Source organism: Hermetia illucens, chromosome 3 (assembly GCF_905115235.1).
Source record: "Hermetia illucens chromosome 3, iHerIll2.2.curated.20191125, whole genome shotgun sequence".
NCBI classification, from domain to species: Eukaryota; Metazoa; Arthropoda; class Insecta; order Diptera; family Stratiomyidae; genus Hermetia; species Hermetia illucens.
The window spans coordinates 65524754-65539588 of NC_051851.1; the positions used below are offsets into that span (position 1 = coordinate 65524754).

The 14835-nt window shown below is 41.2% G+C and overlaps 1 protein-coding gene and 1 long non-coding RNA gene across 2 annotated transcripts in view; both read left to right on the forward strand.

Annotated features, from left to right (window-relative positions):
• The first annotated feature begins 274 nt into the window (after positions 1-274).
• Positions 275-13403, forward strand: LOC119653162. Its single transcript, XR_005249642.1, has 3 exons — positions 275-319; positions 3005-3156; positions 13248-13403. It is a non-coding gene; the product is annotated as an uncharacterized LOC119653162 (long non-coding RNA).
• Positions 13404-13938: 535 nt separating this feature from the next.
• Positions 13939-14835, forward strand: part of LOC119653161 (cadherin-23) — a 50360-nt gene continuing 49463 nt past the window's right edge. Inside the window, exon 1 of the mRNA XM_038057702.1 lies at positions 13939-14577. The gene's annotated coding sequence lies outside the window, so the exon portion shown is untranslated. The remainder of the gene's footprint in view (positions 14578-14835) is intronic.

Below are 14835 nucleotides of genomic sequence, written 5' to 3' on the forward strand. Positions count from 1 at the left end.
TCATTAATTAGTTTAGAGGTAATAATACAGACATATTAATATTGTCTGTTGCTGCCACTCAAATCATTACCAAGCAGCTCAAAATAAATTAATAATTCTCTAATAAGAGGAAGTCCATATCGCTGCTATCTACAACAGTATTAATCGATTTTGGAAAATAGGCTGGATTTTAAACTAATTACAGGCAGAATTTTAGTTGATTTGTCATATTCCAATTCTGGAAAAACTATTTCAATACAGTTCGCGGGAGAACATATTCGAATTATAATATTATGGACAATCTTAATGCTGCTGATGCTTTACTACCTTCTTCGGCTATGTATGTATAATGGGAGAATATAGTCTTCATTAGAGGAGAAGGTCTAAATGTGGCCCCCCCTTTTGTTTTTCGAGCATGAAAAGAAAAATGAAGATCGGCATGTCAAGTTTCATGTGCTATGCATTTCAATATTCTCCTGGTCATTGATTCGTAAGGAAAAAACATGATAAAATTCCATATATTTTTAACAAAATCGTATATTTCGACGTATCCAAAATTTTGGTTTTGATGTAAAGTGTGGGTAATATGGCACCCAGGGGGCCATATTGGAAGTATGAAAAATTCTTTAAAAAATATTCTCCAAAACTTAACAATTAAGTAAAAAATAAACAATAAATTACCTTCTTTTCTTAAAATTAAGTAAATCCATTAATAAAAAAATAATAATGAACATAATAAAAACGAAATCAAGATAAAATACATATAAAATAAAGTTATCGGCAAAAATCGCAAATATAATAATCTCCTTCGTTTCCCGCACAAACGCAATGAGCCCATAAATTGCATCCCTGGCATTGAATCCACTCCTCCCCTTGTTGGTCATTTGAATACATTGCATCACAAAATAAGCATTCTGCATCTAAGCTCGTTGGTATTTTATCATTTGAAGGTCCTTCGTCGAAGCTGTCGGATTGTGTGTCTTAATGATTTTCATCTGAGACAGTGGTTTTCCCTCCACGGCTACGACTTTGGATATTGTCAGGATTCTGATTTCCATCTGAAGCACTTGATGTACCTGCCAGGTGTGTTCTATATGCAGAAGAAGTGAGTACTTTTGGTGTGGTACGTTTTCGCCCTCGATTCGAAGTTTTATTTTTAGGTTTTGGTATTGGTTGAATAATTTCTGGTGAAACTATGATGTTTAACTGATGATGCAACAACTCATCTCTTTGCGATGCAGTCAAATTTTCCTGTGTGTTGCTCCCTGGGCGGTTTTCGCAAGTGTTTTCATCGTTATAAACTTGAGCTTCTGCTAAAAAATCTGCGTCAGAAAAAATCTGCGGATTAAAGGGGTAGATTCCGGTGACGCGAAATCCATTTGCAGCGATTTCTCCTGTTGAGCTTCGTAGATAGGCTCGACCAAACAATTCGGCGATATCGTAGGGTTTAAGCAACCGATCGGAATGCAACAAGAAATTTCGGATTTCTTCACTATAATAGGTTTTTAGTGCCCCCATAAAGGTTTTATCCAGGGGCTGCAATTTATGCGTGGTGTGAGGTGGAAGAGTAACTATTGTTACATAGTTCTCATGAGCTAACTCCAGAAGTTCAATGTTACGAGTGTGGCTGTAATGCCCGTCGAGTATTAACAGTACAGGCGACTCCTTAGTTGGATTTGTTTTAGAAAGAAAATGACGAAACCAATTGGTGAATAAATTCGTTTGAATCCAGCCGGATGGGTGGACTTTGCCGATAGCACCATGCGGAGCTCCTTTCATAAGTATATCGGAATAATTTTTTCTGGGGAAAATCATCATGGGTGGTATAAAAAACCCGGAAACATTCATACAGCAAACCACGGTCATCAATGATCCTCGTTCCGCAGCAGTTAAAGCACTTATTTGTTTTTTGCCTTTCTTCCCAATTATTTGAGGAACTTTAGATTGAACGATTGTCAGCCCGGTCTCGTCAACGTTGAAAATGCGATCAGGAGGGTATCGAATTTTTTCCATTTCCGCCTTCAAAATCTCAAAAAATTCCTTTACTGCCTCACGGTTAAAGCCTTGAACACGGGCAAAAGATGTTCCTAATGGTTTCCTTAAAGAAAGTTCGTGATTGTGTCTTCGTAGAAAAAGGTCTAACCACGAACGCCCTGCTATTTCCTTTGTAAAATTGTTGGGTATGTTATTTTTCAAAGCTAACTGATAGGCCATTCGCCGAACATCTATTCGTGTTAGACCATAGTATTTCGCTTCCATTAGAAGAATATACTCCACGAGTTTCTTTTTTATATTAGGTGGAAGTACAGTTTTCCTGCCTAGCGGTTTTTCAACAATTTTTTCAGACTCTCCTAGATCGTGCACCAACCTTCTTAATGTAGTCCTCGGTACGCCAAACATTTTTACGGCTTTTTTGTAACCCATCGTCTTACTCCTGACTGCATCTATAGCTTTTTTCATTTGTTCCGGGTCCCATGTTTTCCTCTTTTTGGCTACGGTTAACATAATGCTGTTCCGGGGCATCTATAGGAAACAATACAGCAATCTTTAATACTTTTGTGTTTCAAACATCGATTATGGCCCCCGGAGGCCATAATCGAAACCGAACGGGGGGCCATATTAGACTTATGCAATCACAGAAAAAAAAAAGCAAAAAATAAAGCGAAAAGTAAGCGGTGCTTCAGCATTACCTTGATATGTAATACTGCTTAACCTGTAAAAACTTTTTAGCACAAAACACCATTTAAACATGCCACATTTACAGGAATACCGACAACAAATATCTTCTTGGAAGAAAGTTAGAAGAACACAAAGAACTGAAACTAGAATTTGTCTCTACCATTTGTCATTTAAATGACATATGGATACATGAAAAAAACAGCTGTAAAGATTGTGGTTGTTGCACAGTGGCGTTTTTATCTGTGGCTGTTTTGTGTCGCGTAGAATCGTAGGGGGCCAAAATACCAGCAGGGGCCAAATTTAGACCTTCTCCTCTACTAAAAGCGAAAATCTGGTCATTCTGCAGGAGTAGGGTAGTGCACAGATGACAGAAATTCTGAGTCTAACATGTATAGATGAACGATGGAGCATTTGAGTGTTAAATTGAAAGATATAAAAGCCGATTGAGCAACTGCACAAAAAAAAAGATGCCAGGAGAGCGGAAGCTGAACGCTTCAGGTAAGAAAAGTTTGTATATTTTGTTTGAATGAGCATTTGTTTATGCATTTAGTTTGTCAGACTATTGACTTTAGTGTGATACTGACGTTAAAAGTTTTAAATTGCAATAAATTGGCACAAAAGAGCAAGCAAGCAAGCATTAGAACTTTGTTAGTAATATAGCGAATTCCACCAAACTTGGTAATATTACTACATGACTTGATGGGGGTAGGGCAGACAACCCCACACGAAAAACAACTTGTAAACCACAAAAGAGACCTTGGACTAAATAGATTTCACAATGACGAATCCGGCAACGAGAACTGACGAACGATTTTGTCATTTTCTCATGGAACGTGCGCTCCGTGTGCAGATCAAATGCTGTAAAGTAGTTAACCGATACCCTGCCCAATATGAGGCTGATGTGGCAAAGTTACAAAAGATGCGCTGGACAGGGAACAGTTTCCTGGTGAACAGCCGTTGCACCATATATTATAGTGACCAACCAGTAAACCATGTGCTCGGAGTAGGCTTCTTAATCAGCAAAAGAATGAAATTTGTCGATACCGGCTTTGTACACATAGCAAAAGGCAATACACTCGGCGTCTGCGATGCAGAGTTAGAAATATGAGCCTCACTTACGTTCAGGTCCCTACAGATGAGACTGCTGAATCGGAGACGGATATCTTCTACGAGGCAGTAGAACGAACCTTCGAAGCCTGTCCCAGGTATGATATCAAAATCATACTTTGGAATTTTAACAATCAAGTATTCAGGCGATACGTTCGCTCCCATAGCTTACACAAAACTGCCAATGACAACAGACTGTGGATTATCCCACTTGCAGTGTTGCACGAAATGGTTGTTGGAAGTGCCAGGTTTGCGCGGAAAGTGGTACAAAAGCAAGCATGGGCCTCTATGGACGGGACAACCTTCAACCAAGTTGACCACAGACCACAGACTCGGATCACTATCTCGTTGGTTTGGTGCTCAAAGCTTCACTAACAATACCACCAAATATTCCCATTGACAATTAGGTGAGAATGAACATAGCTTCAGTGTTCATTCTCTAACAACAGCGACACCTATAAGGGGGAAATGGATGCCGCAATAACCGCAGTCAACAGGGGTCCTGGAAATGAGGCATCGGCTTCAAAACCACCTTAAGAGCGTTATTATTGAAAAACTGTTATATAACTATCAACTAGCGTAGCCAAATTAAAACTGCACACAGAGAAGTCGGTATCCCGATCAAAGTGATAAAATTAATTAGGCCGACAGGATCACTATCGAGACCATTCAATATCAACAAAGATCAAAGACAAAGGAGTGCCCTTTCGTGCGTGCTTTTAACCTGGCCCTGGAAAAAGTGATCCATAATGCTGATGTAACTGCAAGAGGCACCATCCTCTTCAAGTCCACCCAACTACTGGCCTACGCTGACAATATCGACATCATGGGAAGAACATCCCGAAACGTACAAACTGCCTGCATTGGGATCGAGCAGGCGGCAAACGGACGAGATCTTGGCCAACCTATTAATGAAGGTCCGACAATAATTTCTCCTATCTAGGGTCGAAAATCACAACCGATAACAGCTATGACGGTGAAATCCGCGCACGGTTGTTGGCAGCCAACAGAGCCTATTTCAGCTTGCAAAAACTGTTCCGCTCGAAACCATTGGGCAAAGCTCTTGCTGTGCAAGACAATTATCTTGCCAGCCCTCATGTATTCGTCGGAGATTTGGGTTCGTAACAAGGAAAATTGCGACCTCCTAGCTGCTTCCGAGGGAAGAGTCCTCTGAAGAATTTTTGGCCCCCTACATGAGGATGGACAATTCTATAGCCTACATAATGACGAAATTTATAGGCGATACTATGACCGGCTAGTTCTGGACAAAATCCTCCTATTTAGGTTACCGTGGACCGAAAAGTCTATAAGGGCAATATCTATGGCAGGAAAAGAAGACGAAGCGGAGCCTGCCCGAGATGGAGCGATGGCGTAGGTCAGGGCGCCATACGGCTTTTAGGGATATTGAATTGGGGGGAACCGGGGTGCTTAGAGTTCCTTATTAAGACAGGCCTAGACATGATTGCACGGACAACAAATTGAGTAAATTCCAATTAATTAATTATTGTCCTCAGGAGGAGGAGAAAGCAAAAATCTTATCCTACGTTTAAAACTACTTAAAGTAGAGAAATCAAAAGGACCAAGCTGTTCTGCGTTGTAATTTCGGCAGGTGATGTCGTCAGCGGCGGAGCAGTCCATCAGACCCGAGGAAAGTTTGAAAAATGTGCACAGATCCAGATAGAATCTACGCTATTGTAGGAAGAGAAGGTTCAGAAAGCGGAGGCGAGAGGGGTAGTCCACACGAGGAAAGCTTCTCTCAAAAGAAGAGGGAAAGGGTGAATTTATGTTGCACATTTTCAAGGGCAGTTACGGGAGGGTGACCAGATCACGAAGCAATACTCGAGAGTATTCCTCATGAGGGAATTGAAGAGAGCTAAGGAGGGTTGGATGGAGTCAAAACCAGAGGAGGAGCGAAGAATAAAGCTTGATAATTTTGCTGCTCGATGATATCGAGGCAATGGGTGTCAAAGCGGAGCTTGTTGTCGAAAGTGACTCCGAGATCTTGAGTGGAATTTAAGCAGGATAAGGAATGTCCGTTATGAGAGTAGGAGAAAGAAGTGGGAGAGGATTTTAGGGAGTAGCACATAGAGTGACACTTTTTGACGTTTAGCGCTAAACCATTAGTCGAGCACCAACGAGCCAGAGTGTCCAGGTTAGATTGAAGAGAAACACAGTCCATAGGCGACGATGTAGCGGAAAACAGCTTAAGGTCGTCTACATAGAGCAAACAGGGACAAGTAAGGAGGGGAAGAAGGTCGTTAGTAAAAAATAAAAATAACAAAGGACCCAGAATATATCCCTGTGGGACGCCAGAAGAGGGAGAGAAGGAGCGAGAAGTACAGCCTTCAAAAGAGACGCGGCAGGATCGGTTGGAAAGGTAAGAGCGAAGCCATAAAACAAGTGGTATGGGAACATTTAGAGACGAGAGTTTGGACAGAAGTATCTTGTGATTTACAGTGTCGATGGCTATAGCGAAGTCAGTGTAAATGGTATGCACTTCTTGCCGTGACATTTGGCGACAAAGTTGGTAAAGTCAAGCAGGTTGGAGGCAGTGGACCTGCGTTTAAGGAAGCCATGTTACTCTTTCACTATGTGTTGGCCAAGGTGGCCGGACAACCAGTCGCCGACATATTTTTCCAGGATTTTAGAACAGGAGGAGAGGAGGGAAACGGGACGGTAATTATCGGCAAACGTACGATCGCCACTTTTGTGAATGGGGATGGTGAGAGCCTCTTTTCACAAGCCGTTGAAAATAAGAGATAGGGGAAGGGAGATGGACTTACCAGTTTTGATCAAAAAGAGGTTTGGAAGACCATCGTAGCCAGATCCGAGATTGGCATCAAGTTGGCCAGTGAGGTACTCAATGAGGATAGGGGTAAGAAGGGAAATGGTAGGCGATGCGGGACAGGCTACGTCCACTATCGAAAGGGATTCGGAGGAAGGAGGGGGAACATGGACTGACGAAAATGCATTTATTCATACCCCTTGAAGAAGGGGAGAGGGGAGAAAACTATAGTTAGGATTTCCGATAACCTATCAGGAAATACGTCATACCTGTATTCTCCGATAGATTATCGAAAATCCTAACTATGTTTTTCTCCCTTCTCCCCTTCACTGCTTATGATGGTTTTAATCTATCTCTCTACTCCCCTGGTTCTCCCCTTCTTCCCAATAATTCTCCCCATTTTCTCTAGTACAATACTCGTGAGGTTGCAAAACCTCACGAGTATTGTACTACTTTTTAGTACACTCTTGTCAGAAATGACTTAAGCCGCGCTCTGATTTTTGTCCTCCACACGCCTTCCTGTATGTTGCTTTTCCCAATATTCAGATGCTTCTCCTTAGGTTGCTCCTGATGCTCATCAGCCTGCTCTTGAATTCGATATGCAAATCGATCGTCTCAGGTCCCATGTTTGTGCAAACCTACTAAGTTCAACTTTCGAAAGATCAGTTTTGAAGATTTGAATTCAGTCTAGCTCTCTGTCATCTAAAATCTTATCATAACTTTGCTAACATGCGGCTAAAACCGACGATTTTTTACAATTCTATCCATCCTGTTTCCTTGGTAATTTCCTTCCATTCTCAGGTCCCTGCTGCTTTGCTCACCCTGACGAGTATGCTATGTTCAAAAGCTTACTAAGACGCCCAAATTCAAAATTTAGGTATTTGCAGTAGATTTACGTCAAAACTAAGGAAATATTTTTGTTGAATTAGTTGCAGGTCATTTGGAAAGCCTGGGTACTTTCCCGCCTGATTCGTTCTTCATGAGTTTTCACTTTACAATATCTGTGTCCGGATAGCTGAGTGGTTAGAGCACAAGGCTGTCGTACGAAAGGTCGTGGCTCATATCTCATGGCATGGGTGGCATGGGATTAGTATCGAGTTTTGTCGTCGAATACCAATCGACTCAGCTACGAACGAGTACCTGTGTCAAATCAGGGTAACAATCTCGGGCGAGCGCAATGTTGACCACATTGCCTCGTACAGAGTACTATAGTGTACGGTTACGGTCTTCAATGGAGTACTCTAACGTTCTTCAAGGCCCTGATCCAATATGTATTGTTGCGTCAACCATTATTATTAATATCTGAGCACTCACTGTTATTTTGGAATGGAATTTTGAATTTAGGGACTCGATAAAGGTACTTTAAAGGTTGATAGTTTTTATGGTTTCTCTTTTGTAACAGTTTTAAAATTATACCTTGTTTTACGCGTTTAACACTTGAAAAAGTCTTCAACTCACTTGGAAGCTCTACGAATTTCGGTAAATTCGTTGACAATTAAGACCAGGAAGGAAGACCGGCTGATAACTAAGACCAGGAAGCAATATCTGGTTAGTATCGAGGCCGCATTGGCTTACAGAAACTTCAAGTCTTTCTGGTCTCACATTTGCCCACTGCCACCTTCATCAAATTTGTAGGCTCCTCTGATGATACACCTCAATTATTGTACAACTTTCCTTGGTAATTACTTTTCCACGCTGTATGATCCGCTGCTATCTTTTCGACTAGATGCACTCTATCCTGCACCTCGCAACCTTGATGCCAATGCAAGTTTCGATCTCGATTGTCTACCTAGGTTGTTTTTTACAAAAGCTAATCACTACATTTCGCTCCCTCTCTGCATAATTTTGAATAAAAGTCACGTAAGTTCTCTCTTTCCTAACCTATAGAGGGAAGCTCGCACTATCTTTATATATAACAAGTCGGGAAACCGGAAGCTGGACGCTTCAGGTATGAAGGGTTTCGTGAATTTCTTTTATACAGACATTTGAGTGTGAATTTGCCCCAATACTATGTAACACGTAATATGAACATATATTATGTGAGAATATCCACTTCCACTTGATATTGACATTTAAAATCAAGAACTTCCAAAAAAGTGTCAATCAAACTTGGTAGGATCAAGCTCTATATCATAACCTACATTGCTGCATTTCGTGGTGCTAGGGAGTTCTGCAGCCAATTGAAGGGTGTTTTGGGGCCTAGCTACCATATAGTGGCAGCTTCTTGATTTTTTGAGATTTTTCGGTTGAACAGTTTCTGAGAATGGCCCCGTTAAATAACTGATCACTTTCGACCCCCCGAATTCCCCGCCTTTCCAAGAAATGTCAAACAGACAGACAGACAGACAGTAAACCGATTTTAATAAGCCTTTGTTTTACACAAACCATCCTATTTCCTTCATCATCTTCATCAACGGCGCAACAACCGGTATTCGGTCTAGGCCTGCCTTAATAAGGAACTCCAGACACCCCGGTTTTACGCCGTGGTTCACCGATTCGATATCTCTAAAAACTGTCTAGCGTTCTAACCTATGCCATTGTTCCATCTCCGGCAGGGTCTGCCTCGTCTTCCTTTTCTACCATAGATATTGCCCTTATATACTTTTGGGGCTGGATCATCCTCATCCATGCGGAAGCCCTCCGCAAGCTGTTGGTTGTGGTATCGCTCATAGATTTCGTCGTTATGTAGAATACGGAATCGTCCATCCTCATGTAGGGGGCCAGAAATGTTTCGGAGAATTCTTCTTTCGATCGTGGCTAAGAGTTCGCAGTTTCTTTGCTAAGAACCCAAGTCTCCGAGGAATACAGAAGAACTGGCAAGATCACAGTCTTGTACAGTAAGAGCTTTGACTCTATGGTGAAACGTTTCGAGCGGAACAGTTTTTGTGAGTAGAAATAAACTCTGTTGGCTGCCAACAACCGTGCGCGGAGTTCATCGTCACAGCTGTTATCGGTTGTAACTATCGACCCCAGAGGGGAGAAATGCTCAACGGACTTAAATTGTATTCCCCTTTCTTTATTATTATTCCAAGATCTCGCGCTCTCGGGTTGTTCTTCCCATGATGTCAATGTCGTCAGCGTTGACCAGTAGTTGGGTGGACTTGAAGAGGATGGTGCCTCTCGCATTTACATCGGCATCGCAAATCACTTTCTCCAGGGCCAAGTTAAAGAGCGCAAATGATGATGGCATCCCCTTGTCTTAGACTAGAATGATCCTGCTGCTTTTATCTGGCCTCGCACATTGGTTAGGGTCAGCCTAATCAATCTTATCAATTTCGTTGGGACACCGAATTCTCTCATGGCTGTGTACAGTTTTACCATGGCTGTGCCGTCATAGGCGGCCTTAAGCTCGATGCAAAGATGGTGCAACTGATGTCCATATTCGAAGAGTTTTTCCATGACTTGGCGCAGAGAGAAAATCTGATCTGTTGCTGATTTGCCTGGAGTAAATTCTCTTTACTATGGGCCAATGATGTTCCGGACGTGTTGGGTTATCCGGCCTAGCAAGATAGCGGAGAATATCTTACAGACGATATTCAGCGAGGTGATACCTCTATAATTCCTGCACTGCGTGATATCCTCTTTTATGTACAGACCCGTTGCCAGTTGTTAGGCATTGATTCGCTGTCCCATACTATGAACATAAGTTCATGAACTCTGGCAACTTATTCTTCTATACTCGGTGGTGGCAACATTTGTCCGTCATCTCCAATTGGCGGGACCTCTAATTCGCCGATATTTTGGTAGTTGAGCAGTTCATCAAAATACTCAACCCATCGCCCAATATGCCCATTCTGTCGGAAATCAGATTTTCCTCTTTGTCTCGGCAGGATGAGCATCGAGGTGTATAAGGCTTGATCCTGCTGATTTGTTGGTAAAACTTGCGCGCCTGGTGCGGTTGCTCCCTGTACTTTTCTAGTTCACAAACATGCTAGTTCTCCCAGGCTTCCTTTTCCCGTCTGTGAAGTCTCTTCTCCGCTAACCGAAGTTCATGATAAGTGTCTGCGCGTGCCCGCGTCTTCCGTTTCGTTGCTAGCTTACATTCATCGTCAAACTAGCCGTTCCGACCTTTTTAAGGCCAGGACCAAATATATTTGTGGCCGTATTTATGATAACGTTCTTCTAAGTCTCCGCGCGTACCCATATCCTTTGAGAATGCAACATTAGTCGGTATGTGGCACTCTTTTGTTCCGTTGATAGCTTACATTCATCATCAAACCAGCCGTTCCTACCTTTTTTGCGACTGGGGCCAAGTATGTTTGTGGCTGTATTCGCGTTCTTCAGGTGATTGTGAGGATCATTTGTTGATGCTTCATTTCCAGGATCTCTGTTGACTGCGATTATTGCGGCATCTATTTCCCTCTTATAGGTGTTACGGAGGGCTTTGCTGTGGATGGCTTCAGTATTAATTCTAAACTGACTGTCTAAGTGGTGTTGTAATTCCAGCCCGGTGCTCTATGCCAACGAGATAGTGATCCAACTGTACATTTGTCCTCCCATATGTTCTGACATTCATCAAGGCGAGCTGGCGCCGTTCAATCAACACGTGGTCAATTTGGAGAGATCCACGTTTGTTTGTGGACCCCTTCCCGCGCAGAACAGGTACTTCCAACAACCATTTCGTGCTCTACTACTAACTGAATGATCCGCAGTCCGTTATGATTTGTATCCTTATGTAAGCAATAAAAGCGACGTATCGCCAGAATACAGGCTCCGCCCCTGCTTGACTGTTAAAATCCCCAAGTATGATTTTGATATCGTATCTGAGACAGGCTTCGAGGGTTCGTTCTACTGCCTCATAGAAGGCATCCTTCTCCGAATCTGCAGTCTCCTCGGTAGGGGCGTGAACGTTAATGAGGCTTATATTTCTAAAGTTGCCTCACAAGCATAGAGTGCATAGCTGTTCGCTTATGTTTTCAACTGAATGGCCACTATAAAATATTGTGTAGCGACTCTTCTCCAGGAAACCGGTCCCTGTCCATTGCATCTCTTGCAACGCTGTTACCTCAGCCCTATATTGGAACAGGGTGTCGGCTAGCTGCTCAGCACCATTTGGTCTGTCAGAGGCTCCTTCCGTGGCTTCGTATTTTTGGGTTTCCATGTTGGGTTGTCAGCCCTACCCAACCTCCAACGTGGAGGACCAGTTGTTATATTTTTTTCAGGCGCGGGAGGCCCGCCTCCATCCTTCTTCGTCTGGGATTTTTCATGAAAAAAGAACTCCCTGCAATGACCGCGTGGAGGTGCTGATAGGGTTTCGAAGTAGAGCTGTTAGTGTTGGGTCAGCAGGCGTTTCCCAATCCACGTTCCGCCCTGGGACCTATACTACCCTTTGACAGTCTTTTTCTTCACTTGTTTCTTATTCCAAATTCCTTGAGAGAAACATATATAAACGACTGGTTGACTGCTCAATGTGATCACATTGTAACAGAGGAGCAAAATCGGTCTATTAAACGTCAGTTCATCGGCCCCAACCTAACAGTTTCCAGAAACGTCATGACCAAATGTCTAAATTCTCGCAGGAAGTGTCCGTTTCACGGTTTTCTTTAAAGCCTTTGACTTCATTAATCAGGCAATATTATAATCCCGGCGCGCTTCACTTAACATTTGACCCTGTAGCTGCCGTTCTACCTATTCCTTCAGTAGTTTCTTCGACGATTTGCAGCCCTCTTCCTCACCCGTCTTCCCTGGTGAATTTTATTTTGCATTAAAGACTCTCCTTCTCTCCAAGTTGCCCCTTGCATGCTTTGCGCCGATGACCTTAAGCTTTTTTCCTCTGTAATTTCCCAAATAGGCACACAGTGAAATTCAGACACTTTGGTTCGCTGGTATTCTATAGAGAAGTAAGCACAAAATGTTGGCAAATGCTGTTCGATATGCAGCTGTAACTGCCTCTGTCAGATAATTTTGTGGTTAAACCATTAAGCTTCCCCGGAAGATCGCGATTTAGATGTTCTTAGAGGCAGAGGAATTATAATAATATCAGTCAACTCAGTTATAACCCTGCACAAGTGCAATGTTAACCAAATTGGCTCGTAACTTACCGTCACTGTCTCCAAACGGGATTCAAATTGAACGCTTGTTGCACGGGCAATTATTAGGTGACTCAAGGAGTATGAGTGGGCTACATTTTGTATCATAAAGAATGTCTCTTAATGAGGAAAACCACATTAAAAGATTTTCTGAATCGAATTTGTTTTTATTGCATAGAACATTAAATTAGCTATCCCAGAATACGCTGCAAATATTTCAAAGCAAAATTCGTGTTCCTTTAGATTTTATCAAAATAAAACCGATCGATTATAAGATTCAAGTTCAAGCTTGCCCGCCCAGGAGGTAGCTGCTTTATGTGCTTACTAATCTTGGAGCATTAAGTAAATAACTTATTTATAATTACTTCGCATCAGTCGCTTCTAGGAGTCCATTTGTATATTTTGTAACTACATTTTGTTTGTAATTAGGACTGACTTTCCAAACATTTTTTTCTTCACAAAAGAACATTTTTCACCTTTGCGGGAATTTTCAGTAAAAAGTAATTAACCGATTTTTACAAAATTTGGAATTTCATTACAAAATTACGGATATGAACCAATATTTGGGATATCAATTTTTAAGGGTGTGCAAATTGAGATTGTGAACAGCCGTCAAATTTCTTCCAAAATAAATTAGTAATGATATATTAAAGCCTTTTTGGTTTCAGGTAAAGATTGGAGTCGCTACACGTCCCACAGTTGGTGAATTCTAGTTACAGCGGGTTAATGCGGGGTAACTTTATTATTTGAGGTTTAAATTTTCCAAAAAAAATTCTCAAAAGCTGTTCAAAATATAACTAATATAATCCCCAAATTTAATTGAATTCCAACTAACTCTGCCTCTAAAAAATCCCAAAAGTACGTGAAAATAAAGTGTAAAAGTTTCATTTATATATACTTTACTGCTATTATAATGTTCATCGATTTATCACAGGATTTTGACTGTAATCATGCTCGTCAGTGCAGTGAGTTTAATGAAGACTATATGGTATGAAATCCTTTCGGTCTATGTTATTTTTTTAATTGAAGTCAATGTGTTACAATTACGTGGATTATTTGATGGCTAATTTCGTGCAGTCTTACTGACTTTTCACAGAGAGAAATCAAATGCATGGCTGCTTTCATTTACATTAGTTCTATAATACTACACTTTATGTAGTCTACCATGTATTAAATTTGCGTGCATTTACCACAATGTATACACAAACCAATGAAAGGTTCGTATAGTGTCATAGCTACGGTTGGCTAACTATACCAGAAGAGGGTACCTGTCTTACTTACCACCGTACCTTGTTTACCGCATTCTACAACAGTGTCATATAGCACTTGGCCATGTAACACGTTGACTCACTTGAGGACGGTACACTGGCGGTAAGCAGTCCGTAGTCGTCTTCAGTCTGTTACACATCTTTTTTGTTTAGAAAAGATACAAAATTATTCAAAGTATCGTGAATCAACCTTTCGTAGGAACAATTGTGTTGGAGGGTGAAACAGTTCTTGGCATAATAGTGAAGTGCATTTAACTGTTGATGAAGACACCTTGCTGGTTTCCCTAGGAACGTGCCTTCACCCCTTGATTAGGGTGCCACACGCCGCGACTTGTGTTCCTAAGCTGGGGTGTGTCCCTTTTGACGATATACACTTTCTTACATGCTTCAGTTCATTTCTGTATTCTTCTTTTCGTTGATCATCTTATAGAATTTCACTGAAGTGTGTCTTGGAGGAAGTTAACTGGTGGATCTCAGTGTATTTTTAGCTAAAAAATTGTTTGCAAAGTGAAAATTATTTTGGATCAATGAAGAAGTGTCGAAAGTGAAACAAATAACAAATATACAGTAGTGCTCTATAAGGCAATCAATATCTGCTTTGCCTATGAAACTAGATTATGAATTTATCAAAAAAATTTCCATTCGAATCCAGTGATCTTGTCATTATACGTAAATAAAGGATATCTGGAAATTTTGGAATAAATCAATTTTGTGCTAATTTTTGCCAAAAGTAAGTAAAAGCGATATCTTAGATTAAGATGATAGTTGTAAGATAAAACATATATTGAAGAAGGATACCTGCTTTGTGAGGCTTGAACAAATTTTATGGCTGTAAACGTAAACTTTATTTCTGCTCAAATAAAATGGTGAAAAATCTTTCATTATTTTTTCTGGGATTTTCATAGGTTTGAATCTTATTACGAACATCTCTCACTGTTTATTGTTTGCAATATTCCCGTCAGTTTTTGAACAAAATTTATTCAATTTC